The sequence below is a fragment of the Symphalangus syndactylus genome, chromosome 20, assembly GCF_028878055.3.
Source record: "Symphalangus syndactylus isolate Jambi chromosome 20, NHGRI_mSymSyn1-v2.1_pri, whole genome shotgun sequence".
NCBI lineage: Eukaryota > Metazoa > Chordata > Mammalia > Primates > Hylobatidae > Symphalangus > Symphalangus syndactylus.
Genome location: NC_072442.2, coordinates 48,819,605 through 48,833,595, shown reverse-complemented (window position 1 = coordinate 48,833,595; position 13,991 = coordinate 48,819,605). Strand labels below are relative to the sequence as shown.

At 35.9% G+C, this 13,991-nt stretch overlaps 1 protein-coding gene across 9 annotated transcripts in view; it reads right to left on the bottom strand.

Moving 5' to 3' along the window:
* The window catches only part of TANC2 (tetratricopeptide repeat, ankyrin repeat and coiled-coil containing 2), a 489,961-nt gene that overhangs the window by 178,655 nt on the left and 297,315 nt on the right, over nt 1-13,991 (bottom strand). The gene's annotated exons all lie outside the window — the stretch shown is intronic.

The following is a 13,991-nucleotide window of genomic DNA, read 5'->3' as shown; positions in this document are numbered from 1 at the left end:
ATATGCGGCATTATTTCTGAGGGCTCTGTTCTGTTCCATTGATTTATATGTCTGTTTTGGTACCAGTACCATGCTGTTTTGGTTACTGTAGCCTTGTGGTATAGTTTGAAGTCAGGTAGCATGATGCCTCCAGCTTTGTTCTTTTGGGTTAGGATTGACTTGGCGATGAGGGCTCTTTTTTGGTCCCATATGAACTTCAAAGTAGTTTTTTCATCTAATATTTTAAATATTAAACTATGAGAGATCTTATACTGTGGTGTACATATTCCAATTAAATATCAGTCATGTAATTCATTTTAAATTTTGTATCAAAAAATCTTCTGGCAAGTACTTTTAGCCACAGGTTTAGTTTCTCATGTTTAACTTCTTATATTTAAATAAAAGCTGGTGGTTTGTAAAATATCAATGTTTAGTGTGGTTTTAACAAGTTAAGCTAATCTTTACTATAGAAATACCTAGGAAGATGAACATCACTATTCTATCGCCTTGATTTATTTCACAAAACCAAGAAATATAGTAAATATGCTTTGGCATGAACACGTTTCTCAATTTCAGACAAATGACACTAGAAGAAAAAGACAAGTATTGCCATCACTGAACTGAGTGAATAGTTCATTCCCTCAAAAATCCAAATAGAGGTACAATGACCTTAAAAAAAAAAGCAGTGATATTCAATATCAAATGTAATAGCTCTGCGGTCCTGATGTTGGGCTTAGACAGCTTTCCAATCAGTAAATGGGGAACTATGGCTTTAATCTGGGACTCCAATAAAATTATGGTTGGTGTTACCTGAATCTATAATTTTCTACTGCCTTTTTTTCTTATTAATTATTGTCCCTAGTCCTCTTTTAGTTTCTCTTTGCTTCATCATTTTCAAAATTCTCCTTTCAAATAGATTATTTAAAGGCATATGAGACAAATATTGGAAAGATCAGCCAGGAGACACAAACTTCTGTTAGGTTGTTTCCCTTTGTTCTTCTAGTTGTACCTAATTGTACTCTTCTTCACAGTCATTTGGATCTCTTCCATTTGCATATCATTTTCTGATAAAAAAAGCTTGGTCAAATTGTGTCAAACTTACCTTTCCCTTTGCCAAAACTTTGCTTAGGCTGCGCTTTCCTTGCTTTCCTAATCAATTACCCAGTCAGAATTAATTGCTTCTCCCTCTCAGCAACCACATAGATATATATTGCTGTTTAGAATTTGTGTTGAATTCAGGTAGGTGCTTACATGTCTGCCTTCCTTCACTGATTGTAGTAGGTTCTTGAGAACAAGAGGAAATGCCCGATTCATCTTTTATTACTCTACCACTTCAGAGTAAATCAGAGTGCCCTGCACATGATGCTCAATGTGGAACTAAATTCCAGACTGGTCCTACTTAGATTTCATAATCCGTTTGGCATGATCCTCCTCCTCCTCACTGTTTTGCTTTCTTAATGCTTAACAGATATCACTAAAATAATATGCTTGGTTTCAACGTTTCTATTATCTTCCTTCAGATATTCATGATCCCCCTTTTCCTTTTTTCCATAGCATACACCACCTTCTGGCATGCTATATAAATTACTTATAAATTACCAGCCTGGGTAATATTACTTACTAACATTACTTTTCCCAACAATAATGTAAACTACATGAGAATGGGAATCTTTGTTTTGTTTATTAATGATGATACTTAAGTGCTTTGAACAGAGACTGGCATATAGTACCTGCTCAATAAATACTTGTCTAACCAATGAATAACACATTTCATGTTTCAGCTACATTTAACAATGAGCAAATAACAAATTAACTTTTGTCTTACTAGGCTATTTTGAAGGAGTTGGCTATAGCAACAATGCCTTGTACATCATCATCTCATACAAACACCAATGACGGCTCTATAGGGACACATATGTTCCTACCTTATAGTGCTAGTCTCACTACGCAATTGTACTGCGAAAAATTTTGGGATAGTTCTGTCAGATTAAATTAACATTATACTGGGAAGATACTAGGTTGGAGGACTGCCTGAGCCCAGGGATTGAGACCAATCTGGGCAACACTGTGAGACCCTGCCTCATTCATTCATCCATTCATAAATAAATAAATAAATAAATAAATAAATAAATAAATAAAAAACTATTTAACTAACACTTTCCAGATACAAGTATAAGATATAATTAGGTGAGTTCAGATGAATGGAGAAAACAGAAAAACAAATCTATAATAAAATTTTTATGTAAAGAGAAAAAGCTTCAAAAAGTAAATCCACAAAGTTTGTCATTTAAAAGACTTGTTTTGAGAAGAAAGAGGGAAAAGAAAAAAAGAACAGTTTTTTTGAGATTTCATCAGATTGTAACAGCTGAGGACAACTCACAGCATTTAACTGACGTGCATTTTTGTAGTTAAAATAATTTAAATACACTACAAGTGGGCAGAAGAAATCTAACAGCCATTTGGTATACAACATTTTAGAGACAACTCTATACTGAGTTTGGAAAACAGTTTGAATTGTTTCTTCTTATATCAGTTGCCACTAACGCAAACAGATTATAGTAGTAAAATTGTCATTCCAGCTGACTTGAGCAAGGAGCCTGGAATGACACTGTATGTTTGCTCCGGCCTGGGCAAGAAGCCACTCTGCTGCCCTTATACCCTTGATACATAAAGCCAACGTTCTAACTGCTGAAAAGCCCATTTTTGATTTTTGCAAAATCTCTATAAAAAGTTTCTGACTGGGTTTGCTTAAATCCCCCTAGATTCCCGTTCTGTATTTACCTGATTCTTAAGATCCTTTTCTTAGGAAAACATGAAGCTCCAAGCATTAACAAGTAGATGGCGAGAGTTTATATTTTAGCTGACTTCTGTTGTTTGTATGTTTCCCTGATAGACCTCTCATTCTCACACAAAGCACTGATGACAGCTGTTGCAAGCAAACATTTCCTGCTTCCCACCTCCCTCCAATTCATTGCCAATCTCATTTTTGGACATCAAGGATGACCATAGACTGCCTACTCTGACAATTTCTGCCATGCAACCACAAGTCCACAAGAGTCTTCTGCTTCCTTCCAACACACAGGCTTAAAAACAAATATGCAATAGCAATTTACATTTTGAAAACAAAACACATTGTTAAATCTTTTTCATATTTTAGAATTTTAATTTAAAGGTGTATGAACAGCTAAGTTTATATTCAGAAAACCAAGCTACTCCAGAAAAATCCAAGCTTTAATGTTGCAAACTGCCAAAACTCAACTTTAATCACTTTATCATTTGAGTTAAAAGTTTTCATGTTTTCATGTTTTCAGCAAATAGTACTATCCTCATATGTGGAACATGGAGTGTTAATTGGTATATCTATTTTAACTATGAACTTCACGTGTTGGAGTCTTTATGTTTTTAAAAGTATACAGCTGAATTTATTTGACCAACATATTAATCAAACCTCTATTTTAATACTGTAAATAAAATACATATGATTTTTAAAATTTTCACTACATATATATTTCTTCCATTTATGTCATATGTAAGTTAAAAGCTTAGAAAAATATTTTTAAAAATAATTCACCATAAATATCTGCATATGTGCTGACTTCATTCTCCCCACAAAAGTGTCACAAAAGCCACAAGTCATTTCTGTTCTTTTTCAAATCAAGAATCTTGGCATTATGGAATAATATATATAGTTTTATTCATTACAGTTCAATCCGGTAGCAGCCTCAAGGATTTTAAATAATCCCCTAACAATTTCCTGGTCATGCCAGAAGATGTGGTCCTAAAAAGATGCTAAGGAGCTTAGGCAATAGAAGGTGATCCTCTTCCCAAATTGGGGAGAAATCTGCATCATGGCAAGGACCATTTAAACAATTATTCACCCAGGTTTTTTAAAGTTACTCAAATGGTATTTTTCACACTATTATTCAACATCATTTGGTCTCTAAAATAAATATTAGTCACACTGAAATTAAGTTTAAAAAAGAAGAGAAGTTTAAAAGTTGGATCTGAACAAGGCTTTTTATTACTAGCATTCATTATTCCTATCCCTGTCCTGCCCTTGACGTTCAGATGCTTAGAACAATTTAATAAGTGTGAATATAATGAATTTTTTTTTTCCTATTTCAAGCTCACTTCATATTGAAATCCTCAATTATTCCTGTTCACCAGAGATTTAGCATCTGATTCTCCCCAGTTTAGGGAACTGCTTCTATGTACCCATTAGAAAGGAAAGGAAAGTATGTGTATCTAGAGCTAAATGAAAAGAGCAGACCCTCCTGAGACGAGAAAATTTAATTTAAAAAATGGTTTAGATACCTAATCATTTAAGCTACCAGAGGTTGTGGTTTTATCAAATATTTACATACATTATACATTTAGCAGGGAAATTCCCTGTGAAAATAATTTTATTTCTCTATGTTCTGGAAAAATTTTCAATCTATAAGCTACTAAGTGCTGAAAATAACTGAGTCATTTGGTTTATAGCTTCCTTTTCTGCCTCTTTGTGAGCATCCTGAAACCATGGTTTCCAGATACAGAAAACCACCTAATACAAACTATTCCCTGACCTATGACTTGCCCTGTAAGCCAAAGTAGGTCTGTTTGTATTATGTTCAACACTGACAAGAAATAATTTTCTGATGAAGTATTTTGTTCAACACAGTCAATATGTACTACTCCAGTAGTATATAATCTTGTTCTCCAGGACAGAGCTATCTGATCTCTGATGGTATATTTACCTTTTACCCTTCCTTTAAGGATGCATGATAAGTACTGCTTAAGAATCTAAAGCACTCTGCTAGCCAGAAAGACTAACATTATGGGAAGACAATTGTGGTAAATAAAAAAATCATTCACAATTAAGGTCTAGTCTACAGACGTAACAATTTAGGATGATGTAATTTTTTTTTTTTTTTTTTTTAACATGAGTAGGGAAAGAGGAGAGACAAGAGGGAAAACGTATTATTTCAGGAAGTATTTTCCAATACTTGAGTTAAAACAAACTCCAATGTCATAAAGAAATCAGTTTTATAATACATGATATAAACAGTATGTTTTCTATTAAAAAGATAAAAAGTGATATGAAAAACATGGTCTATTAGAAAAAAAATTGACAAATTGACCTCACCAAAATTTGACATTTTTGTATTTCCTAATATACCAGTAAGAAAACAAAAAGACAAGCAACAGACTGAAGTATTTGCAAATACATGTCTGATATGACTTGCATCCAGAATATACAAGTTCTTACAAATCCGAAGAAAATAACCCAATATAAAAATGTGCTAAAGTTTGAATAGATATTTCACTAAAGAATAAATGAATAGCTAACAATACACAAAATAAGCTCAACATTAGTAGTCATTAGGAAAATGCAAATTAAAACCGCATGAGATATCATTTCACACCAGCTAAAGGTAAGACAGTAACAAAGGAGATGTGGAGAAACAGGAATCCTTGTACACTGCTGGTGGGAATGCAAAATGGTACAGCTACTTTGGAAAACATTTTTGCATTTCTTAAAAAGTTAAATATAAGTTTACCATAAGATTCAGCAATTCTACTCCTAGGTATCTATCTATCTAAGAGAAATGAAAACATATGTCTACCCAAACACTTGCAAACAAATGTTCACAGCAGCACTATTCACAACAGCCCAAAATTGGAAACAATGTCTATCAAATGGTAAATGAATAGACATAATATGGTACAGTCATACAGTGGAATCCTACTTGAAATACAAAGGAAGAAACTACTGATATATATATATGTCATAAACCTCAAAAACATTATGCTGAGTGAAAGAAGCCAGATACAAGAGATGACATACCATATGACTCCACTTATGTGACATTTCCAGAAAATACAAATACATAGAGTCTGTCAATTAGCGGTTGCCTGGGAACTGGGAGAGGGAATGGGATTAATGTTAAATAGATGCAGAAATCTTTCTGAGGTGATGAAAATGTCCTAAAGCTGATTCATGGTGAGGGTTACACAACTTGCTACATTTACTAAACATTACTGAATTGTACACTTGAAATGGGTGAATTTTATAATACATAAAATATGACTCAATATACTTTAAAAAAAAAAAATTTTTAAATCCACACACAGACTGCTGCTTTAGAAAAAAAACCAAAAAAGAAAGTTCTGGCCAGTTTGGGTACTCATCTTAGGTTTATATACTCAATAAAATGAAACATTTTAAATAAATTATCCATTTGTTGTAGTTATTAGGTCTTATTAAGCAACACTAAAAATAGATAATTCAGACAAAGATCTTGTTATGTTTCCTAGGACTGCTATTTCTATACCAAAGAAAAGAGAAAATCCTTCTGCAAAGACAACAGGCCTACATATATATAATTTTTTTTTTTTTTTTGAGACAGAGTCTCACTCTGTAGCCCAGGCTGGAGTGCAGTGGTGCAATCTTGGCTCACTGCAACCTCTGCCTCCCAGGTTCAAGCAATTCATGTGCCTCAGCCTCCTGAGTAGTTGGGATTACAGGTGCATGCTACCATGCACAGCTAATTTTTTTTTTTATAAGGAGCCTCGCCTTGTTGCCCAGGCTGGAGTGCAGTGGCACGATCTCAGCTCACTGCAACTTCCACCTCCCAGGTTCAAGGGATTCTCCTGCCTCAGCCTCCCGAGTAGCTGGGATTACAGGTGCCTACCACCACGCCCAGCTAAGTTTTTGTATTTTTAGTAGAGATGGAGTTCCACCATGTTGGCCAGGCTAGTCTTGAACTCCTGACCTCGTGATTCGTCTGCCTCAGCCTCTCAAAGTGCTGGGATTATAGGTGTGCGCTACCGCACCTGGCCAATTTTTGTATTTTTAGTAGAGATGGGGTTTCAGCATGTTGTTCAGGCTGGTCTCGAACTCCTGACCTCAAGTGATCCACCCACCTTGTCCTCCCAAAGTGCTGAGATTACAGGTATAAGCCACCGTGCCCTGCCACATTTTATATATTTTAAAACCTGGTATGATTTACATATATAGAGTATATAAATCTTTGGTGTATAGCTTAATTATTTTTATGCATGTGAGAGTCTTCAAAAAGTTCATTGAAATGCATCTTATGAAAAAACTATGGATACTAACTATAAGATGTCTGAACAGGATATAGTCTGAGGCATTAAGAACAAGACATTAGTGTGAAAAAAGCCCTTATCAGAGCAACATGAATTCTGCTAAAATTGAAGCAAGGACAAACAGCAAAGTTATGGTGAACCTTGGGTGGAAGAATGGTAAAATCATTGATTTTTACAAAACATTTATGGAGACTATATTAGTCCATTTTCACACTGCTAATAAAGACATACCCTAGACTGGGTAATTTATACAGGAGAAGAGGTTTAATGTATTCACAGTTCCACATGGCTGGGGGCCTCACAATCATGGCAGAAGGCAAGGAGGAGCAAGTCACATCTTACATGACTTACTCCCCTTTATAAAACCATCAGAAATCATGAGATTTATTCACTACCATGAGAACAGCACAGGAAAGACCTGCCTCCATGACTCAATTACCTCCCACTGGGTCCCTCCCACAACACTTGGGAATTGTGGGAGCTATGATTCAAAATGAGTTTTGGATGGGGACACAGCCAAACCATATCAGAGACAATACCCTAAAGAAATCAGCAGTTTACAAATGGATAACTTGTTTTAAGAAGGGATGAGACAGTGTTGAAGCCTGCAGTGGCAGACCATCCACAAAAATTCATCTTGTTTGTATCCCAATTGAAAAGGACAAATGATAACAGCACAAACAATAGCCGACATGACAGATGTCTCAATGGGTTCTGCTTACACAATTATGACTGAAAAATTAAAATGGGGGCAAACTTTCCACTAAATGGGTGCCAAAACCATTGTCCCCAGATCAGCTGAAGAAAACAGCAATGCTTTCAATGAAAATTGAAAACAAAAAAAGTAGGATTCGGATCCTGGAGCATTTCTTTGAAGAATGGTAATGGGATGAAACATGGCTTTACCAGTACAATCCTGAAGACAAAGCACAACCAAAGCAAGGGCTACCAAGACATGGAAATAGTCCAGTCACAGCAAAAGTGGACTGGTCAAGAGCAAGCATCATGGCAACAGTTTTCTGGGGTGATCAAGGCATTTTGCTTGTTGACTTTTTGGAGGGCCAAAAATGACCTGCCTGCTTACTATGAAAGTGTTTTGAGCAAGCCAAAGCTTGAGCAGAAAAACACTTAGGAAAGCTCCACCAGAGAATCCTTTTCCACCACAATGCTACTCCTGCTCATTCCTCTCATCAAACGAAGGCAATTTTGCAAGTTTAGATGGGAAATCCATCTTATAGTCTTGATTTGGCTCTGTCTGACTTCTTTTTGTTTTTTAATCTTAAAATCTGTAAAAGGCATGCATTTTTCTTCAGTTTATAATGTAAAAAAGACTTAATTGACATGGTTAAATTCCCAGGACACTCAGTTCTTTAGGGATGAACTAAATGGCTGGTATCATCACTTACAAAAGTGTCTTGAACTTGATGGAACTTATGTTGAGAAATAAAGTTTATATTTTTTATTTGTATCTTTTAAGTATGTTTTCCATGGACTTTCTGAAGTCTTCTCATGAGTATAAATCCATGTAACTACCGTCCAGACCAAGACACAGAAAGCTCCCTTAGTCAATAATCCTACCAAAGGTAACCACTACTTTAGTTCTATAATTATAGAAGTGTGATCATTTTGTTTCTATGAACTTTATATAAACGGACATACTATATACAGAAGGCACTCTTTTGAGTCTGACTTCTTTTGTTCAATATCACATCTGTGAAATATATTCACAATGTTATAACAGTAGTGTGTTCTTTTTCATTGCTGCATACAATTTGTTTATCAATTCCACTGTTGATGGACATGTGAATGGTTTTCAGTTTTTAGATATTATGAATAAAACTGATAAAACTTTATTTTATCTGTCTTCTCATAAACAAAAGCACTCATTTCTCATGGGCATTCTATTCAGAAATGGAATTGTGAGGTTTTAGATAACATGCATATATAGCTTTATATACCTTTAATACATCCTGTCAAACAACTTTACAAAATGGAGTACCAACTTATTAACATACTCCCACCATCAGTGTATAATTTCAATTGCAACATTTCCTTGTGTTGCTTGCCATTGCCATTTCTTTTAATTTTGTGGGTTTGGGTATAGCGATATCTCACTGTCAAGAACTGTGAAGAATCTGTAAACTAACAAGCTTGGATGCTGGAAAAAGATATGAAACTTCTGGGTCGGAGATGAAAGACAGTTTATTACTCAGAGCAATAGCAGTAGCCAGAGGATCAACATTGTACCACTTTCTTGAGCCCTAATTCCCACAGGGCACCTGTACTTGTAGATGGTCACAGTATAAGAGAGGCAATCTGTGCCTAGAGATTAGTTTGCATTTTCTAGGATTTTATACAAATGGAATCATATAGCATATATTTTTTTAATCTGGCTTCTTTCAAATAGAATAATTATTCTGAGATTCATGTATGTTGCTGTGGTATCCATAATTCATTTCCCTCTGTAGCTGAGCAGAATTTCATTGTATGGATACACAATTAATTAGTTTATCCATTCACCTGTTGATGGGCATTTGGGATGCTCACAGTTACTGGCTATTACAAATAAAACTGTGATTACGTATATATTTTTAAGAACACATGCTTTCATTTCTTTTGAATAAATCCCACTCATTCTTGACCTCATATCTCTCTTACATATAATTATAATTAAATGCAGTCATCCCTTGGTATCTGCAGGGAATTAGCTCCAGAACCCCTGGAGCTATCTGCAATAGGATACCGCAATCTGAACAAATGCTCAAGTCCCTTTTAGTTGGCCATCCATATCCGTGGATATGGAACCACAGATACAGAGGGTTATGTATAGGTATATATGATTATATATCACATATAGATATTATAATGCTTTATATATATAGATATATTTGAAAGAATCATAAGAAATATTAACCTTTGGAGAGCGATATTAGGTGTAGAGAGGAGAGTGGCTTTTACTTTTCCTTCTGTATTTTTTGTTTACAATAGTATTAGCCTCACAGACACTCAGAGGAAAAGCATATCTGGCTTTTATAGGAGTATAGGAGTTTTAGACATCTCATAAGCTCTACAGTTAGCATTTTTTTTGGGGGTAAAATAATGAATCTCAAGAGATATGTCTGTTTAAGAAGAGCAAAGTAATTTTATATTCTTTTCAATAGACTAAAAAGAGGTCAAGAGAAAATGAGAACAAATACATTAAGAGACTTCACCACCACCAAAATGAAAATTCCTCAGTTTGGAAATGAGGGCTCTAGACTCAAGCAGGTGACCAATTTACTATTGGGCGCTGTCTATGTACCACAATGATGATGAGTCTAGCTAAATGCATATTACAAAAACTTAAAACAAAACTTAAGGGTCAATTTCAGCTTGTTTGTCTCTTTCAAATCCGTTTAGTGTCTTTGCTATCTAGTATCAGTATAGCTGAGTAACAATGTCCTCTCATGGAATTTTTACACATTTCTCATTCTCTGTGTAACTCATGAAGTCATGTGAAACACATCATGAAACTTTCATAAAGTCTAAAACAGTTTCTGTCCCTATGCACAGCTAACACTGTATATGACCTGTATAGCTGAGATGTATCGCCGAGGGGTGACTTGAATCCAATGCCAGGGTAAGATTTTAGAATGAAGGTTGGGATTGCCCTTTTTATACAGGCTTTGTAGGCCACTACAATGTTAACTGTAGAGCTTATGATCTCTGTTCCAACTACTGAACTCTGTTGTGGTAGAGCAAAGTAGCCATAAATAAATAAATGAGTGTGGTTTTGCTGCTATGAAACTTTATTTACAAAAATGGAGTGTGCCAAACTTGGCCCATGGGTCCTGGTTTGCTGACTGCTCTCTTAGAGAAACAGAAATCTCTTTAAGATCTCCATTTTTTTCCCCAACACCATTACACTGCTAATTGAATAAAGGCTTCTGATTAACCATTGAAAAATATATATTGCCAGTTGTTAGCAAATAGTGATAAATGCTGTTTACACATTCCATATATTAAAGAGAACTACAGTTTATAATTTCGGAAGAAATGAAATTGTGAGATACTAGTAAGTCTAAAACTGGCTCACACTACCATCTCATATAGAGCTTACTTTCTCTAAATAAGCCCCCATCACACCTTTTTCTGGGTAATCTCTCCCATGAGAAGACTATATTCTATAGTAAGATGAAGAAAATTATCATTAGATTTACCAACTACATTGTTATTTTTGTTTAAAGCTGATATCACAGATTGGTTGGTTCATGCATATATTCATTCATTAGTTCACTCAACCAGCAACTATGGAGCCTCTACTGGAGTCTTCTCAGTTGCTAATGTCAAAAAGTTTAGATTGTAATAGTCAGACCAACACATATACACAATAGCTGCACATAACACAAAGTAGACTGTTGCCAACACAAAAAGAGAATGCTTTCTAGAAGAAGCAGCAATTACTTGTGGCTGGGAGATGATTGGAGAAAGTTTCATGAAGGAGGAAGTATTTGAGTTCAGCCTGGGAAGGTGGCTAGGAATTAGATGGAGATAGTTTGGTAGCTGCCTCAGAGCTTATTACTGTCTAGTGGTTAGTTACATGTGGTCCTGATGGCTTTCTGAGACTAAAAGCAAAACATTAAATTAACCAGCTTGCTTGTTCCATTCTCTCTTCCCATAGTCTGTTCAGTTCTGGCACTGCTCTGAAGGTACAGGATACAACTAGAGAGGGAGCACTTGGCTAATAGGGAAGTACAACAGTTCTGGGATACACTTGGGGCTAAGGGAAGCCTGAGGAAGAGTTGAGTCGCTTTTAAACAAATGAGAAGGTCCTTGATTAACACAGTGAAAAAAGGTTCTAAGGGATACACATAAAATATAATGGGGAGTAAGTAGGAAGAAGACGGTAATACACAATGTTAATGTTAAGTAGTGACCGAAACTCATAGCCCTGAATTAACACTGTTCATTCAGACTGACTACATAGTTCCACTCACTGAAACAAAGCTTCTCTGTCTTCTACTAAGTGTTCAGCGCCTTTCTCAAATAATAGAACCAGAATTTGCTTAGAAATCATTGTAGCTTAGTTAGGAAGTAAGTTGGGACAATAGTATGTCCCAATTATTGGGTTGGTAGTTACATTTCTCTATTTATATATGAGCAAGGATTTTCATGCTTCTTTTCTGAAAAGACTCAGCTTGCCTGGAACTTTTCATAATGTACAGCTGATATGGTTTGGATCTGTGTCCCTGCCCAAGTCTCATGAGGAATTGTAATCCCCAATGTTGGAGGTGACTGGATCATGGGGAAGACTTCCTCCTTGCTGTTCTTGTAATATGAGAGTTCTCGAGAGAATGGGTCATTTAAAAGTGTGTGCAACCTCCTCCTCCTCCTGCTCTTCCTCCTGCTCCAGACATGTGAGGTTCTTGTACCCCCTGTGCTTTCTGCCATGACTGAAAGCTCTCTGAGGCCTCCTCAGAAGCCAAGCAGAAGCTGCTATGTTTCCTGTACAGCCTGCAGAACCATGAGCCAATTCAACCTCTTTTCTTTATAAATTACTTAGTTTCAGGTATTTCTTTATAGCAGTATAAGAACAGACTAATACAACAGTATTATAGGATTCTAATATGACATGGTAGTTGGGGATCGATATAGTTAGAAGGTCCTAGGATAAAAAATTTCCTGTCACTATATAAAAGTGAATAACCTTTAACAATTAATATTAAAATCTTCTGTAGTTACTTATCTTTCAGATGAGCCATTTCCCCTATAATCACACCTGATGACAGATGCTGATGGTCTGCCAGAGAACCAAGAACAGGTAGGAAAGGGAAATGGGAATGGCAAGAAGCATTACACTATCAGCTACATAAGGAGTAATTATCAGTGAGATAATCTATCCAGGCCTTCATGAGGAAAGTAAGAAAAGCAAACATAACTTTGATTTTATAGTCTGGACAAAGTCCAGATGATGACATATTTTGAAAAATCAGAAAGTTCAACTATTCTTCAAAAGTCCCAGGTTTGAATTATTAAACAGCAATTTAGCTGTAGTAAAAATACCCCTTGACATAAATTTTGAGGAGAGTAGTTGCTAAAGGATGATGACTCCGTATTTCAACCACTTAACCCTCAGTATCATTTCTTTCTTTCTTTTTTTTTTAAAGACAAGGTCTCACTATGTTGCGCAGGCTGGTCTTAAACTCTTGGCCTCAAGCAATCCTCCTGCCTCAGCATCCCAAATCGCTGGAACTACAGGCATGAGCCACCATGCTATATCATTTCTGATATGGTTTGGCTCTGTGTCCCCACCCAAATCTTTTCTTGAATTGTAATCCCCAAGTGTCAGGGACCTGGTGGGAGGTGATTGGATCATGGCGGTGGTTCTCTTCTGCTATTCTCATGATAGTGAGGTAGTTCTCATGAGATCCAATGGTTTAAAACTGGTAGTTTCCCTGTGTGCTCGCTCTCTCTCCTGCCGCCTTGTGAAGCAGGTACTTGCTCCTCCTTTGCCTTCTGCCATGATTGTTAAGTTTCCCAAGGCTTCCCTAGCTGTGTGGAACTGTGAGTCAATTAAACCTCTTTTGTTTATCAATTACCCAGTCTCAGGTAGTATCTTTATAGCAGTGTGAAAACGGACTAATACAATTTTTTTTAACTGAGTTTGCTAGTGGTGTTGCAGAATTATTCTTTGGAAATGTAGCCACCTGGTGATTCTTCTATGAAATGATAGCCAGGATACTGTGAAAATACTGAAACTCACGGGATGAGGAAAAGCTGAATTCTTGCCTGCCTTCCACTTTTACAAACTATGGATGATGATTTCTGGTAATGCAAATTACACTGAGATATGCCAATTTTAATAATGTTTTTTAAAACTAAGATTTTAAGTAAAGAACTAAAACCTCAAACTAAAATTCTTTCAAAGACTTCTCATTGAG